This window comes from Netta rufina (assembly GCF_964035555.1).
Source record: "Netta rufina genome assembly, chromosome: 6".
Classification (NCBI taxonomy): Eukaryota; Metazoa; Chordata; class Aves; order Anseriformes; family Anatidae; genus Netta; species Netta rufina.
The window spans coordinates 2,018,233-2,037,322 of NC_140129.1; positions in this window are offsets into that span (position 1 = coordinate 2,018,233).

The following is a 19,090-nucleotide window of genomic DNA, read 5'->3' on the forward strand; positions in this document are numbered from 1 at the left end:
AGGCTATAAAAAGCACATGTCACAACAGTAATGGTATTTGCACACAATTTTATCAGAACTCAACACCACATACTTTCTTTGCTGTGAAACACAAGCAAACTCTTTCTCAAGAAGCAGCAATTATTAGCACTTCCTGAAAATCATTGGTCGGTGGATATCTCATCTCTAAAAGCAGCTCTTTATATCTGCTGGTAAGAGCTGAAGTTATAAGTCAATAGCAATGGTCTTATGTCTGAGGGATATGGTCAAGATGCATGAAGTTAGGGGTTCTGCAATTGATCTCCCACGTTTGCTTTTTATGAAGGACATAGTAGGGACCACACTGGCACTTTAACAGCTACAATTGTTTGTTTTGGAATTATTAACCTCTCCATACCTTAGCCCAATTCAAAGACATTCTGAAAATTTGTTTCAGCTTTCCTTTTTGACCCCCTAAAGAGGAAGATACTTCATCCTTACACTTTGCTGCCAAGATCCAAATTTGTAGTTTCTGGATTTCCATGGTAACAGGTGGTGATGTCATGAAGTCACTAAATGGTACAGGGAGACACTATGCTCTGTGTAGCCATGAAAGTCTGGAAGAGAACAGCTAGCTAGTTCTCTGCCCGGCTGCCAATACCATTCACCTCCTCTGCCTTCCCAGCTCTGTACAGACTATCTGCATCATTTTGGAGAGATCCCCAGAAGGTGTGAATCATTTGGAAAGAGAGTAGAGGGTGTAGACACATCTGCTCTTATTTCTAATGTCTTAGTCATGAGCCTCTTGCGAAATTAGTATGCTGAGAAGTGTTTTCTAGTGAGGTTTGGATCTGAAATGATATTCTCAGCCTTTTGTTTGTCACCGATTTAGCTGTCAACCTGCTCAGAACGGGCAGCAAGCTCTGCTTCCACACCTAGCTGTCGCTAACAGAGACTGATGAACTCCTCTGTATGTCAGTGCCCATGGCAGAGCTGGGTGTCTCACTCCTGATCACCCTGCATTGTGGTGCCATTGTACGAATACTTTAGGAAACAGGGGAACAAACAGGGAGGGCATAACACCCTGATTTCTTACCTGGAGAATGACATCCAGAAACACACATATTGCCAGCAGAATCCACACATGCGCAAGTGTACTGCTCCATTGGATGTTTCATTCTATTTCACAAGGACACCTGCAAACACTATAGTCTGTGCACCATGAAAAAAACCTTTCCTGTCATCAAATACTGTGAAATAAAAGGAACAATCACAGAATTGGGTACATAAAAATTCTAATGTGTGTGTGCTGCAGACAGCCAGTTACTTCCTTCTATATACAGGGAACAAAACTGGGGTTCCAGTCCTAAGGTAAGGCTCACAACCACACTGAAAAAAAAATAGGTCTGCATATTGTTTTTCCAGATTAAGGAAGGAAAAGGAAAAGGAAAAGGAAAAGGAAAAGGAAAAGGAAAAGAAAAAGAAAAAGAAAAAGAAAAAGAAAAAGAAAAAGAAAAAGAAAAAGAAAAAGAAAAAGAAAAAGAAAAAGAAAAAGAAAAAGAAAAAGAAAAAGAAAAAGAAAAAGAAAAAGAAAAAGAAAAGGAAAAAGAAAAAGAAAGAAAAAAAGCTACTTATTCTAATTCAGGGCATTTCTTTTTGAGGAAGAGCACAAAGGAAAAGGAAGACTTAGGCATGTTACACAGCTGTCAGCATGATTTGAATCTGACTTACCTAATGATTTCAGAGCAAGCCTGTCCTTTACACAGTCCCTGTCATGCTTCAGCCGGATACTTTGAAGAAGATAGAAAGTGAGGGAATTCTGTGCAGAAAGAACTCAGAACTCATGTTTGCCAGCTGGACAAACATATTCCACCAGGATTGAGACACAAGAGTTTTCATATTTTTCAAGATCTGTAATCTACTCCTAGTAGACTAAAACTATTTTGTTTCACAGTCCAGTAAAATAAGCACAGTATCCCTCAACCAATGACTCAAATGACTCAAGGGCTCAGACTCAAGGGGTTAGTCTCCCTCAGCCACAGGTTAGAGCACAACACAGCTCCCTTCTCCAGAAGGAGAAGTGCAAAGCTGGGATGGGTTGGCACAGCCAAGCCTCATCCCATAACAGAGCAAGACAGAGTCGAGCATGACCTTGAACTCGAAAGCTTGAAAACAGTTTAAACATAGCCCAAGCCATCATCACAATCGGTGCCACTGGCACTACAGGCCATATTTATGCATCTTAAGTTCACCTACTGGCCTCTTCTCAATTTTTGCTGTTAAGTCAGGCAGTGGGAGTTACAGGAAAAAGGGAGAGACGTAGATGAGCAGCAAGGTTATGAGAGCGTTTCTCTCTCCATCTCATCCTTCAGATGCATCTGTGACCCCACTCAATGCCATCTGGTGGCAGACTAGTTTCTCACCAGCTCCTGTCATAGGGGACATCTCAGAAAATTTCTAAGAATTGTGCCTACCAAGAAATACTGTTCTTGTCTACATCGGTTACTTCTCTACGTTCAGTCTAAAGCTTTCTGGGGAAGCTTTCCATCCTACATCTGGTGCCTCTTCTTTACCTGTTCCTTCTTACCCTCAATCCACCAAATAATGAGTTTGCCTGGGATTCCACCCACACCAAAAATTAATAAAGTAAAATTACCTTTGAGAGATAAAACCCCTGTAATTTCCCTTTTTTATTATTTTTTATTTTTAATATGGCTTTAGCCTAGAGCTAAGGTCTTGCGTGAAACTAAAGAAAAAACAAGCAAACAAAAAAACCAAAGTCCCTAGACAAATAAGATGAATTCAGAGCACAGCAATGAACTCTATAGCACTCCCTAGAAAAGATGCCTAGGAAGAATATTGCTGCTAGAAAAGCAATCATCTTCAACACTGGTGCAAAGTGCTTCACTAGGGAGGGAAAGAAAGCCCTAGGCAGAAATTGGTATCAAGCTTATTTTATTAATTTCTGTTATTAGATCATAAAATGTTTGAAGTAAACAGGAGGCCAAACTGGGTGGCTGAAAGCAGTTATACAGGAAAACATACTATGGGAAAGGAAACCTCTCCTGAATATTAGCAAGAAACATGAGGAGCTGCCCAATTTTGGTCCCACCAAAGGGAGGATATAGAATTACTGTTGGTGTTTTGACATCTTCAGCAGTAATGGCTAATGGATATCTCTAAACCTAAAGCAGTCAAGGTTTTGAGTGCCCACCTAAGCATTTTGTTAGCTTCTTTAATAAACATAAGAGTACCTGGACCTTAGAACCAAGAGTCAAATAAATATATAACAATGTCATTTACTATAAGAAAGGGTGAATTGTCTCTGGTAATAGAACATTAAGAGCAATAAAACATGCAGTGCATCACCATGCTAGGCTTGGAAATATGTAATGGCATATTTTAACATTAAGTGTCCTTTCAAGAGGTTAATGAAGTCAGGTTGTGTTTTTCAAAATACTTGCCAGGTTAATCTTTAACAGTCTAACACCGGTGACATTGGAATAAAGGGTCATGTAATGTTAAATATCTGACTAAGGCACATTAGTTGTAGCATAAGTGCAAGCAATGCATAAACTACAAAGGCATATGTCTGAGACTTCAAAGATGATAGTAACATCTTAATGCTTATACTTAATGGTTTAGTACTAAGACAAGCTATTTTTCTATGATTTCTATTATAAGTTATTCTTCCTGCTTCCACCAACATATGAGGCTTTGATTATTAGACAGTTAAGAGTGCTATCCTTCAAAAGAAGATGTAGAATATTCACTTTATTTTAGTATAAACTTAAATCCTGTGACTTCTCTTGTGCAAACTACTAAATTTCCAATAATAATTTTAATAATGTCTAATGTCTTGTGGCTCTTTAGAAGGACAAACCTATCTAAAAAAAAAAAGAAAAAAAAAAGAGAGAGAGAGAGATTAAACTCTGCAGTCCTCATCTTTACGAGGCTGACAAAAGGGAGTTCAACTCTTTCTCAGCTGCAACATTTGAGGAACATAGGTGCAGAACACAAATATGTTCTCCAATGGCCACAGAGCTGCCAATGGTATTTTTGTCCTGATGACCACTTACTTACAGATCTGAATGAGAGGGTAGGAAAACACAAATTATACAAGAATAAGTAGAACCTGAGCTCCAAAACAAAGCCAGAGGTTTGATACCTAAATTTGCTGTTCAGGCTGGTTAACTCTTTATTTAGTCACTGTTCTCAAAAGACAAGAAATGCCTCAGGGGACTAAACCAGTCATGCCTCTATTTGGTGTACCTAAGAAAAACTGCTATTTCTAGACTAGATGGTGTTTTAGGACAACACTAGCTACCCAAATTAGGCTATCCTATCTCCTTCCTCCCATTCTGTACCTGAAAACTAGGGATATGTCATCTAAAAGCACAAATGAAAGGAGGTGGTATGTCACTTCAGCACTATGGACCTGACTAATCCTGTAGTACTGAAGATAATAAAAACAAAGATGTCTAATGTGATAAGGAACAGACTGCTAATTGTGGACTCCACTATATACTTCTTGACCTTTCTGGTGTGTTACAATCTGCCTGGATACAATGCACAATTACACTGTAGACTGACACTTCTTAGGAGCTCCAGATAATATAATAGGAGTTATTCCAGACAAAGTGATCCCACTAGCAGAACCAATGCCAAGATATGAATAGAAATCTGTTCCTGAAGAGCTAGCAGCTGAAGTGACACACCATTCCCATTGCGAGCTTCATATCATCCCAAGAGCTTAACTCCAATGAGTCTTTGCTGCCTCTCCTTCATGTGCTTGTCTCTATACCATCTTTCATCTGCCGTGTATAATAATCTTGACACGTGGAAATTATTTTCCAGACATATAATTACCCTCTTGTCTGTTGTCATACACTTAAAGTTCAGCAACTTAAAGAGCTTTAAAGGCCTTACCTTGCAAGGAACCCCAGGTCCTGCTGCCACACAGCGCAGTACCCAAGTTCAAACAGGCATGGAGAGTGAGGATGTTTGTCCTTCAGCAATCTAGAAAGAAGAAAGGACCTTTGCTGTAAATCTCACTCATACCCTCACTTAAAATTACTTTAGCCAAGGACAATTCTAAGTACACTGTAATGTTTTCCCTTCATAGGAGACTCACAAATGCAATGCCAATCTAGTCGTGAGCTTATACAGCAACTGAGCAAGTTCTAGTTCATGGTACAGTGACAGAGATGCCAACTGAAGACAGCATAATTCCTAATGCAAACATTTCTTCTTTACCATACTCCCACAGTGGTATTAACATTCAGCAGAGAAGCTTTCAGAGTCTCTGGTGGCTGGACCTCAGACTCATTTCTGTCCAAAATTGTATTTTAGTAAGTCACATTGTATATGCTGCTGAGATCTGAGATCAACACTGTAACCCTCCGCCCCCTCCCCCAAATGAAACTGAGGCAATCATGTTAAAAAACACATCTCATTTATTACACATGTGCCAATGAAAACCACAGAACTGCAGGTACCACTGCTCCAAAGCACTGGATACATACTGAAAACGTTCAGGAGGTCTACAGTAGTTAGCATCAGTGAGCATGTTACAGTGATCTCAGTGATGTTTTACACAAGCTAAGAATGTTTGCTACTTACTAGTGAAGATATTAGTCAGGGAGATTTTTAAATAAACAAAAATCAAAAATAACATCAAACCACTAATTCTCATCCATGTCTGGAAAAGTAATTTTATTGATTTGCAAATGACAAACAAGTTGCAATAGTAGCCTGTATATCCATATATCCAGTCCATATATCTCTGTGTATGTGTATTGATATGCATACTAAGATGCATCCATTTCTTTAAAATTCTGCTCTTATCTTAGAAAAGCTCTGTTCTGAAACCTTAAGAGTGGAAGAGGAAACAACTTTTTATGCAGATCAGAAGTTAATTAGTAGTAGGCCGCTGTAGTGTCCTTCAAAGTCCAGAAGAGGCACTTAACAAACCCTAACAGGTAAATATCAGTAAAGACACAGAAAGACACTGCTGCTGCTTGGGGATTGAGTGGCTTTAACCACTACCTGACAAGTACACAACCTCCAGCCTTATGTTTCTTTCCAAGGAGAAGCCAACACTCAAATTTTTAATTTTTAAATGTTGTTATGCATTTTCCCTGACTAATTGGGATCAAAAGCCTGGGGTTCTGGCCCTTCTGTCTTGCCTGCCACCATGAATCAGGATTTCCTCCACTCAAATAGAATCAGGGAGAAGAAACACGGATCTTCTATTAATTTTTCTGAAGAACATTTCCAGTCATACTAGCATTTTGTGATGGTAAAATGATCTCAGAATTTAACTTCATCAGCTCCTTCACCTTCTTCAAATAGTGACATTGACATGAATACCATAAGGAAGTTTTAAAAAGACAACAGCAGCAATAACTGTATTCTGAACTTGCCACTTGTGATTACAGAAAAAGTCTTGTAACTGTCAACAACTATGTACATCATGTAGACTTAACACTTCTCTTACCTGGAGACTTCAAAAGGCCATATATATGACAAAATGAGTCTCACGGGCACTTCTAGTAGTGATAGGCTGAACAGATTGCCAGCAGAACGAGCACCAATATTCTGAGTACAAGAGAGTAACACTCAAGAGTCCACAGCAATATTATGCAACAGAATGTGACAGTGCTGATCGCAGTGCTCAATATCTTGATTGCTGAGATGCAGTCAAGTTCCTAAGGCTGTTTTGAAGCAGACATGGTTTTCTAGAAGCAGCAATGCTAAGAAGTTCTGCTTTCTATTTTATTTTAAACATTATTGATATTACTTTGCCTACAATAATCAAATATTATTGTGGTAAAACTCTAAGAATGACTAAATAGGATAAAAAATCATATATTCATTGTTTAGCCTTGCATAGCAACTTGTTTTATGTTTAGTTTGCTGATAGTATTGTACCAAGACTTTATTTAAAATAAGAAATAAAACTTCTGAGCAAAAATATATTTATGTCATGGAGGAAAAAAAAAAAAAAAGAAAAAAAAAAGTGAAAGATTGCAAAGCAGTACCTTTGATCAGCTTGTCAGAAAATTGACATGAATATATCCTTAACTATAACATAAAAAATGTATCGCACTTACACCAAAATACCTTATTAGAGATGTCTATTTTTGACAGAGACAGACTTCATCCTTACCTCGCACATACAATGAGAATGAAGTGCAGCAAAAGGAAAAGAAGGAAAACAAGAGAAACAGCAGATAGATTTAGTGTTTCCTTTACCAAAATAAAGCTTAGCTTACTTGTAGCTTTTGGCTTTAAGCCTTTCCTTCTAAGCTGATTGAATTGCTCAGGAAATTATGTAGGAGGGGAGGTTTCCAGCCACTTTTGTTGAAGCTTCCCAGGAGGGTGATGATAAACTGAAATGATGGGTGTGATAGGAGGCATCAGATATTGATAGGAAGAACAAGTCAGCTTCAGCTAAACACAACCAAAATGCACAAGTATGAAAACACATATAGAAACTCACCAGCAGTCTGGAAAGATGCCTCTTTCAACAGAAATGACTCCTCAGGGGCATGCAGCCATGTTAGGACTTTTAATAAGCATTTCCCAACTGCTGCACTGCAGACATCCCTCCTGGCAGCATTATTCATTTGGCTGCCCATATGCCTGGTCGTTATGACTGTCTCTTGGCCATGTTACTGGGCACCATCAGGCTCTGGTTTCATTCTTCTTGGTTACTTAGATTTATAAGGCAATAGTTTACCAGTTGAATGATGTATGTAGCCCATAGGCATATACTGTAACATGTGCTGCATCTTGTCCTTTACACTGTTCCTATTAACCTGACGCAAAATGAGGAGACTGGGGCTGCTCTGTACTCTAAGCAGTTGGTAATACACAAGAAATAAAAGAAAAACTCTCTTTTTTGCAATCCTGGCCTGAAGGATTAGTAACAGTAAGGATTAAACATTGCTATGTGTCTAACCAGGCCCTCATGCTGATTATTCTTGCCTTGACTTTTCCTTGTAAATTATCTTTCTTTTAACCTACTTTCTCCTTTCAAATAGAGAAATGTTGCAGAGTACACTTTTAAAACTCATTTTGAATAAATCCTCAACGACACTTTAAATTAGATCACATCACTGTCAAGCCCATGAGACTTACCAGAAGGTGCAGCACAGATGTAAGATTTACATGAGCTATTCCTGATTTATACTCATTTAAGTGACAATTGAACCAGAGGAGCATTTTTACTGGAGACAAAGATAAAGGATTTGCATGTTTTTACCTGTCTAGTTAAAGAAAGTTTTATCATTCCCTTGGTCATTCATAGCTAGTTCCGAATTTGCAATTCAGCTAGAAGACTAGCATTCTGCTCCATACTAGTCACAACCATTTGATTGTGCAAAAACTCCTCACTATTTCTACAGTGGGTTGTGTAGAAAGCTCCTAATCCCACCATCCAGCATTTACTGCATTTTTAGCTTCAGGTTAGGCTACCATAGCCACCTCTAGTTTACAGAAATGAGAAGTACTCGTAGTCAGATATTCAACCTTAGCTTTTTCTCACTTACATATACACCACATGCATATGTACCCACGCAACAGAATCTGCTACATTCAAAACACAGATGACCCAGTGAGTCATAAACATGTACTGAAGGAATTAAAACAGAGCTGTCATTCCCGAAACTGTAGGTCACGAAGCATGACTTTGTACTGGGCATTAGATGGGACCTTACCAACCCAACTTTCATGCTACAGCATGCTCCAAAACACTCTGGGCTTATGGAGTTTGTGGTTCTCTGCTCACATTTACTCATAGTCTACACGTGGAAGGAAGCAATATATAAAAGGGGAACCATAGAATCATAGAATATCCCAAGTTGGAAGAGACCCACAAGGATCATCTAGTCCAACTCCTGGGTCCCCAAAGGACCACCAAATAAATAAGACCACATGTCTGAGAGCATTATCCAAACGCTTCTTGAACTCCACCAGACTTGGTACCATGAGTACTTCCCTGGGGCGCCTGCTCCAGTGCCTGACCACCCTCTTGGTGAAGAACATTTTCCTGATATCCAGCCTGAATATCCCGTCATAGCTTCAAACCCGGAATACAGGCTGTTCTAGAGGAAAAAAGAAAAAAGAAAAAAAAAATCACCTCTAGTAGAAAATAAGAGTTGATATCCGATATCCTATCTCCTCAACTGTTTTCCTCATGAAGGTGTACACTGTGTTTCTCCATTTCATGATAAGCTGCAGAGCTCTATTCCTGATAGAGCAGAGCAGTATGCACAGGCTCAGAGTTACTTACAAGAGTCATTCTTGACAAAAGGGGAGGGAAAGAGGCTTCCTGTAACTGGCAGATTTTTAGCAACTTCTGAAGTGGCTGGAACAAAAGACAGTTGTACAATTTTAAAACTGGAAAGCAGTATATGAAAGTCTGCTCACATCAGGAGCTCTGAATCTCCTCTTCAAGGGCTGAAGTCCTCTGAGTACTTGTTACAAGAAACTCTTGTTCCTTTTTCAATGTCTCTTGGCACTCTTTGTTTCCTATTTCAACCTGGGATTAATGCCAGTCTGTTCCTGAAGCTGTTTCAAACCTACAGACCATTTGTCAAACCTCTAAACCAGAGTATGTCTACAGTGCAGAGAAGTAGGGTAAAGTTAGCTCATGCTGAGTTCCATGGCTGGACTGCTCTGTGATATCCAAAGCACTGCATTTAACACTAGCTCAAGTACTTCTGTACTCCGCTGCAACACACGCACACTCCCCATGCTTTGCAAAATCCGAAGACACAAAGCCTCTTTAAAAGGGAGTCTTGTGCTCTCCATGAAAAATCATAAAGGAGGAATCATGGAAGTCTTTCATGTTCCCTTTAACCTAAGACTTCTGTGGATTAAGCTTTCATAATAGCTGAAAGCATGACAGGGTGTTGTCTGGAAGACTGGACACCACATGCATCAGGGCACTTCGAAGGCCAGGAGCAGTGGGGTCACCCCTGGGGCTGGGTCTCACAGCCACAGCCCATCCCACCACCCCAGCCAGAAAGCAGGGAAGCCAAGAGGCAGCCCCAGTTCCCTGGGGATGGGAATAGGGATGGTGTAGGGAAGGCCTGGCTGGGACTCCCACTGAGTAACTCCCTGTGAGTGGGAGTTACGTTTAGGCTTGGTGAAGGCAACCAGAGGCAAGATCTTAGGGGTGGAAATAGGCTGAGGCTGGGTCAGGATGTCAGCCCACAGATCAGATCAGGCTCAGTGACCTGGTGGCCAGGCAGGGCAGGGCTGTGCCTGGAGCCCAGAAGTAACTCCGTATGCTTCTGGGGCTGTCACAGAGGCAGGACTGTGCAGCTTCCCAACACTAGACTGGATCCACATTTGAAAGTTTTAAAACACAATGGAGAAAAAAATTATATATAAAGGACCAGCAGGAAATGAAGAGGCTTTTTTTTTTTTTTTTTGGCAGGCAGAGGGCATACTCAGCCTAGACCTAAATATAGCCTTTCTGTCTGCTTAGGGACTATTTATTCTTTCTGTCTCCTGACACCGGTACACACAAAATCTATTTAACATTCAGCAGATGCAGTCCTCATACAAAAACATACACTCTGTTCCTGAGAAATCAGTAGTTGAGAAATCAGTAGTAATTTTAAGAATCCATCATTGTGCTGGGGGTGGAGAACCAGCCAGCAACACCATGACAGAGTCATCCATGTCCCAGCAAGGAACCACACTTCTCCCCCAAGCACCTGAAACTGGCACTGGGAGCTGGGAAATAAGGTGGTCAGACTCAGTTGAGACACTGCTAGGGTAAAACTAATCAGCAGTTTTCTACCTGAGGACTTTCTCAATAAAACGTCGGACTATGCTCCCCTCCAAATCACTTTTTCTGTCAGCAAAGTCAGACCCACGGCTCCCTGCCCAGCTGCCTCTAAAGCTTTTTTAGTTTTCTTTCTGCCTCCAGGAAAATGGCCTTTTTTGGATCTTTGCAAGTATAATAACCACATGGAAAAATTAGCAGAAATGAACGTTTCAATGCTAAAGGGTTATTTTCCATACACAGAGACTCTGCTGTCAGTGGTTAAATTAGCAGCCTTAATCTCAGCTCATATATTTATTAAAAGAGTTTCATTATATATTAAATAGTGCAGTGCATATATCCTCAATTTAATAACTATTCATCTGGTAAAAGTCTGACAGATCCTGAGCTATTAGAAGTGAACTATTTCACACAGAAGGTTTTGCCTATTTGCTGGCAAAACTTGTTACTGAGTGCGATGAGTTAATTTAAACATACTGTTTGTAGCACAAAGAAACATTGTTCAACTTAATATTTACTAATATCCCTTATTTCTTTGCAGTATCAAGTTTTTCTATAAAAAGGGGTCCCCACAGGTCAGTGGGTCTCCTAGATGCCTGAGGCCCTGTGGGTAGGTGTCCCCAGAGCCTCAGTCCCCATGAGTCAGCATTACTCCAGTTGGCGGGGTCTTGCTGGACATGAGGGTCCCTGCCCCTGGGACATGCTGGTGGTGCTGGAAGTGCTGACCCAGCTGTGCCTGCAGTCACTGCTGTGGGATGAGCCCAACTTTGATATCACCTGTGCATGGCCAAGGGGGCTACATGGACATGGTGGGGCTGGGGCACACAGCAGGGGCTGGAGCATGTTAGGAAGGAACTGTAGGTGGGATGCAGGATGGACCGGGACAGAGGGAAGACAGGAGGATATGGGAGGACACTGGGGGATGGAAAGGGGCAGGGTTACATGGCATCTCTAGGACCCCTGGGTGCTTTACTCTTTCCCAAAGCATCCCAATTCTAGATGTAGTGGTGTTTCAGGTTGGGCTACTGAGTGAGCACCCAGAGGTTTCATGGCCCTGCCAAATATCCATGGTAATGGAACAGGAGAAGAAAGATCAGTATGAGCACAGATGCAGGAGAATGTACCAGGGACAACTTCTCTAATGGATAATTGTCTTTTGCAATGCTTGGTGCCAAAGGAGGCACCGTTCCAAATTACAACAAAAAAAATCTGCCAGGTTCATCTAAAAGCAGGGGCCAGACTCACAGTCAACACCCTCCAAAGCAAGGAGCCATCATCAGCACTTGTGGTATCTCAGAGGTGAAATGGTACTCACTCACCAAAAAACAGATTTCAGCAAGAAACAGCAAGGTATTTCAAGGTGGACTTTCCAGATCAAGAATCCACAACTTTAAGGGCTGTACTGAGAAGCTGGACCAGTCTATTAAGAAGAGCCTGCCAGTTGTCACAAGATATTGGGCCATTCCAGCCAGGCCTCACTGCTCATCCACAGGAGTTCAGAGACAGATGGAAGAGGCACAACTGCCATGACATGAAGTTATATTTCTACAGGAAAAGGAAAAAAAAGTCTACAAAGAAGATAGACATATAAACCTGAAACCTGAAAAGTGGTAGCAAGAGCTTGGGCAAGTCAGAATTATACAACATGCTTACCAAGCTATCATCTAAAAATCCCAACACAGTAGGGGTAAACCCCACTGCCCTTGAAGACTGGAAGCCTATCACTGATGTTAGCAAAGCCAGAATATCTCACAGGGCATCAAACAGTATTGAAAGAAAAGAAAAAATGACTGCAAATCCTATGTATATTTCACTCTTCAAAGCAGAAGATAAAACACGAGAAGTAAATGCTTCATTTAATGCTTGGGAAGAAAAAAAAATATAAAGCCCTTAATCTCTTATTTTTGAGAACACAGATGTGAGCCTAATTCTCATGAAACACCTAGATCAATAAATTCATCTGTATAAGCCTGGTTTTCTTGCAGAGTTGTGTTCCCAATTCAGAGCACAAAGAGAATAGGCAAGCCAGGTGCATGGATAAAAAATAATAGTAATACCACAACACACAGATCAAGAGATATGAATGCATTCCATGGAGAAAACAGGGAAACTCTTAAACTCCTAGCACACTAATACACCTGTTGAGAAAAGAATCATAGCTACTTACTGAAGCACTTGTCCAGTGCCTGAAAATGTATCTAAAGATGTACAGGTCTACATCTTCAAAGAAAACTTTTCATTCTAAGAATAACAACTATAAACCTGGTTACAAAAGTGCACTACACATTGAAAAATCTAACTGAGAAAGCTATAACAATGCATACACCTCTGATGTCTACTTAGTCTACACAAACCTGCTTTCAGTTATTTCTACAAGCCCTTCTTCAAGAGCTTTAACTATCTAAGCTGTTCCTCAGATAGCCATATTTTGCCAACCAAAAATTAAATTCCCAGGCATTTTTAGTTCAAATCTACTTCCTGCATCAGCATTTAAATCTGCAGATGGTTTGGAAAGTGCATGTGCACTTCTCTTATTCTGCTGAGTTTGGGTTTAACTGGCTACAACAGTCTGATAGGACTGCTGTCTAAATGCCCAGACTAAACCATGGCACGTCTTCTCATCCACTTCCCCTTCCATTCAAGATCACAACACATATCGATGGCAACTGCAGCTCCTTCCTAAAAGAAAAGAGAGACAGGAACGTCTAGAATCTCATACCACAGTTTGGCACTGAAACAGAGAATGTAGATCTAACACCTCTCAGTTCCCTGGGAATCACCAGCACCACCTTCCATGGTCTCCTCCAGAGACTCCAGACCACTAGACCACTACAGTTATAGAAAATACAAAGCAGCAATCAAGCACAGCACGGCACTTGACTTGGAGACCTATTTCCTGCTTGAAGGATCACCATAATGTAGAAAAGATGTGACAGTAGAAGGAAGACAGTGTAAGAAAAGAATTAGTCCATTATACAGGAGCAGGATACAAAATAGCAAACAGCTTGTGTTTCATATGGGCAGAAAGGTGAGGTCTAGGAGAAAAAGCCTGACGTGTTGGAACAGTCTGTTCCATCAAAATCCAAAGCTAAATGTGGCACAGAGACATGCTACTCACCCACAATCTCTAAACCTACAGAGGAAGTGTATGCTTGTCAACATTTTGACTTACAGTAAAATTAGCCTCAAATTACAGCAAAACCAAAAAAGGCTTGAAAATAGGGCCCTAAAATGTAAGAGAAAAATGAAGGTAATGGAAGGGGTTGTTACACTGTGCTGATCCTGGCTGATGAGTGCTAAGAACAAAGAGGCTAGAGAGTCTGTATATTGAGAGAGTTGGCCACTCCCTGATATTTTTGTACATTTATGGACAGAACTAGCTTTGGAGTGACATCAGAGTGAGGTTAAAGCAATACACAGCTGGCAAGAGAGACAGACTCTTTGGATTTGCTTTTTGAATATAGCCATCAGAATACTCACTGTGCCTTAAATTATTTTTCCTTTTGAAGTATTGTTCCATATACTCCAGCAGTGATTGGTTTGTAAATGAAGGTCAGGCTTCTTCCTTCACTGAGATACTGCATGTAAAGGAACGGGAAACTCTAGTTCTGGAAGGAATGCAAGAAGGGATGTTCCAAGAATTCCTAGCAAAACATATATCTTGTCTGCAAGGTTGCAGTGATTATATCTAAGACAGATTATAAGAAGTTATGCCTTTTACTAAACTAGCTGATATAATGGGAATAAACAGAAGTTTCCCAGCCTTCTTGAGTACTTGACAGCCTCTGTTTTGTTTTGTTTTTAATCCAAGACTATACCATTTTGTCTTTTTATTTTTTTAATTACATATCCCTACAAGTCTAATTAGATCATGCTAGTTATTAGAATGCCACGAAATCATTGCAATTTCTCTGTGAGAAGACATCACAGACATTAAAATCAAGAAAAACTTTTCTACAGAGATTTTATCTATTTTTGCTGGTTTGGGATCAAGCTCAGCACAGTTCAGCTGTAAGTTCAGCTGAGAAAAAGAAGCCAACAACATAAACATAATTGTTAGGTGTGTGAGTTCAGGTAGAAGACAAAAACAAGTATCAATTACATCCTACGCAGCTATAAAATGGTGTCATTTTTCTTCCAACACTGAAATATTCAAGCTTTGGTATCCAAAGGATGAAATCATCACCCTTGTCAGATCTCAGCCTTTTGCTTCTGGCTAACCAGAATGAACAATAGCCCATGAGCTGGCAAGCTTCAAATTGTATTCTCCACATTGCTGGGACTTAGTTATTACAGAAAGTCTTGTTTTCTTGAGCACATTTAGTTAGATGTTCAACTGTTACTGTCATCCAGTGGATGTTACATGTGCATAACCATCAAAAAACAATTTATGAATTCCATTTTGAGCAACATAAAAAGGCTCCAGACAGTATGGCCAAATAACAGCCTCAAAAATGGCTTTAAAACACAAGATATTTGATTGTTTTGTTCTGAGAATTCAAAAGACTGTGAACTTGCTGCCTTCTAGAAGATAGGAAAAAGATTCATTCAGTATAATACTGATTACCTTCTATTCCTTTATTCTTTCTTCACTAGGATGCACTGAGTTAGCTTCATTCCGTATCAAAAGTTGGACTGGTAACACATCAGCAATATAATAACTCAGGTTGTTCGTTAGTTTCTTTCTACCCAGATTTTATCATCATCATCGGAAAAAAAAAAAAAAAAAAAAAAAAAAAGGCCATTAACACTCCCCACTCCCACAAAGGCTTTTGTTCTGGATTGCAGGTTCTGCATCTGTCTTTACCATAAATCTGCTTGCAGACCCTACTCAGTCAGTGTCTGTCTCCCTCAGTGAAGGCAGCGCTGATGCATCTCTAGCAATAATTTTCTACTGACAGTATTTCCAAGGACACAACCAGACATCTGGCTGGAGTATCATACTACGCTCTTCTCTTACAGTTTTGTTACTAGTTATCAATATCGCATCAGTATCAGTCATATGAAATACCAACTGCAGCATGCATTTCTCAGCTGCTGAAATATTTTCCCTTCACAGAATATGAAAGCAGTATGTTCTGTTTGGTGGTGGCTCTAAAATTTTTTATTGATGGGGAGTAAAAACTGCTGTACAAAGGAGTTAAAACTTCACTGTGTTATGCTATTGCTGCATGTTGCTATTTAGAGGGAACAATATAGAAAACCACCAGCAAGGTATACCAAATTCTAGTGGGAAACTCCACTATAACTCCCCATTAAGTGAGGCAAGATCCCAGCATTAATTATCAGAAGCACGCACAGTACCAAGTAATCAATGCACCATACCTTGCCAACACATTTCAAGATAGTGAGCAGTGAACTTTCTTGGAGTCTATATAAGAGAATCTCCAGTGACTAATCTCAAATAATGCAGCAGTAGGTTAGGATTTATGCTCATGTAGACCCTAGCAACAAATTTAGTGGAATACGTGAAAGCAATCATGGATTTTGGCAAGACAATCCCACTTCACCAAACAAATTTGAAACCTTCAGTTCAACTGTGGTTTCCAGTGAAAACAATTAAAGCTATCACAGTAGCATTCATGGGTCTATGATACCTTTGTGTTTGCTGAGGCATATGCAGAAAAAAAAACCATTCCTGCCTGACAGTGCTTGCAATTTCAATGGCAAATACAAGACAATAGGCAGAGGGAGACAAATGAGCAAGCAAAAGGAAACTGTAGTGTGCCTACAGAGAAATGGCAGTGCTATGGAGAGAGGATTGGACTAGCTTGCAATAAACTAGCTATAGTACCCAAACGAGGTCAGTCACTTGGGGTGATCAGCCCCAAGCTGCAGCTTCTAATGCTCAACTTCTTTTCCTCAGAGCTAGGCCAGACACCTCCATTACAACCTGCAGGCATAACAAACAAGTACTAGTCAGTATGATGAGTAATACTGGTCAGCAGAACTTGTCTAATCATCGTGAGGTTTATTTGAGTCTTCTTCCTTGCTCTTCCACTACATGTTCAAAACCCAAGCACACAATGAAATGGCAGGAGGGATCTATGCCAGGGGGGTTAATTCTTTTTTAATTTACAAAGGGGTCAGCAGAGTTAAGAGCAGAACTAATAGAGTTTTAGTAATTAAATAGTTGTGTTTTTTTCCCCACACAAAACCACACACTATTGTTATTAGAGAGAGAAATGATATAGTGGACTATAAGCGTGTGCGTCTGTGTGTTTCTCAATCTGTTGTTGGGCAGTGGGTGTAAGGAGAAAAAAGCTGTTCTTCCTGGATAAGATAAAATAATATGCTGAAATTGAACTTCTTAATTTTAAAGCATGCATAAAAAGTAATTAGAGAAATGGCATATCACACATCTGCCTAGAGAAAATTGATCTGCTTGAACATCACATTTCCAAACGGTTCAAAGATGCACAGGATTAAATTCCTTTCAGGCAAAGTGAATAGTCTTGTGTGAATAGTCAAAGTGAATAATTTTTCTCTTCTGGTAAGAAATCTCCAGGGAAGACATTAAGAGAGTCATTGTTCAGTTGTACAAGGTGCTTACACTTGCATTCACTACCACATGTTGAAAGTGTTCAACTGGTCACAGACTCAAAGCTTCCTACCATAATAAATTGGGCTTTATCAGCTTGGCCCAAACAGCAGCTCCCCGCGCTGCATGCCATGCAGTGCAGAGAGCTCTGCCATGCCAGTGAACAGTTGCCAGTGGGGCACATTTACCCAGCTAAGCCCAAAGCCTTACAGAGCTGAGCCCTCCTGCTCTTGCACCAGCAGAGCAGCAGCCCAACACAGTGCACAGCTCTATTCCCACCGCACGCATCCCCTTCACTAAATGCTGGTTTCCTTCTAGTTGGGAATAGGCAAATATTTGATAGGCTGAGAACCAGTTCCTGTGCAAATTCCTCATGTGGTGTCTCCTCTCAGGCTGATACAATGAAAGCAAGAATGCTTCCTAAAGTGAATTTTGAGAGCGTATACATCACAGAACAGAGATTTTTATCAAGGCTTCATCCACACAACTCAATGGTGATGCATTGCAACATCACAGCTCATCTTTATCTCCAACCACATGACTCTTTATTAATGAAACTATAATAATCAGGCAACAGCTGGCATAGCACAGAAATTGTGACAAGCACAGGAATCAAGTATTTTGCTAAAGCTTTGAGGGAAATGCAGTTCATAAACCCTTGGTATTAACCTTCAGATTGTGATTAAAGACCCTGGCATGTAATTTTACTTACAGTTCTTTTTGCAGAAATGAGAAACAGCAGGTAAGGGAGGCCTAGACATGGCTGCTTTTCCAAGTTCTATATCACTTTTGGAACATTAAGAACAAAATTTCTGCTTATGAAAAATGTATTACAGTACAAGACAGAAAAGCATCTGGGATCAGTCCTTCACTAAATTTATACATCCACTGTTTATTAGATTGGCACAAAAGATTGTTTGAAAACAGCTGATGGAAGAACCAAGAGCCAGGTTTAGGAGTCCAAATGCAAAACAGGATGCACAAGGCCTCCCAGCAGCAGACTGTAAGAGCACACAGATAGGACGGAAGGAAAATAAAAAGTGCTTGAAAGGTAGAAGAGGTACTGAAGAGTTTTTCCACAACACCATATTGGCACAGGCTATTTGTAATGAACAGCTCCCCAGCTGCAGTGCTGCTATAGCTACGCCATCATTTCTGGGCCTGTTTTTCGTTACCAAGTGAGGCAGCAGGTCTCTAGCAGTCAGTAAGACTCAGACACTGTAATTGCTATTGGAGAAGTGAGATACATTCTTCTTCCAATTGACCCCCATTCTTTTGTACCTCTCTCTGCCTCTCTGAAAACATTTACATCTAGCAAAGGTTGGCATTTTCTCATTTTTGTAGATAATCATAAAGAACTGGGGTCACTGTATAGTAATGTATCCTCACTGAGGTGCACCAGGGACATTTCCATTGCACCTCAGCATTCAAAAGCCAACTGAGGCTGTCAGGGAAAAGTGCCTTTTGCAGTGATGTCCAAGCCACATTGGCAACATGTTCCCTGGGGATGAGACTCTGAAGAGACTGGGCCCTGGACAATGTGCAGGCCAGACACAGGAAGCAAGGAGGGAGAAATGCCAATGATCCTCCAGGGCTCCTATACCTTCTGCTGCTACTGAGCACTACGAGAGATGATTTTGCTCCTTCACACAAATTTGTGGCAGGATCTCTGTTTAACTTTGAATTCCTTCATGTGTGCTAATACTATACAAATTCAAGTTAGTCTGGCTTTTTGCCAATGACATTTGCCCATCAGATGTCCCCTGTGGGTGCACCCTAGCATTGTG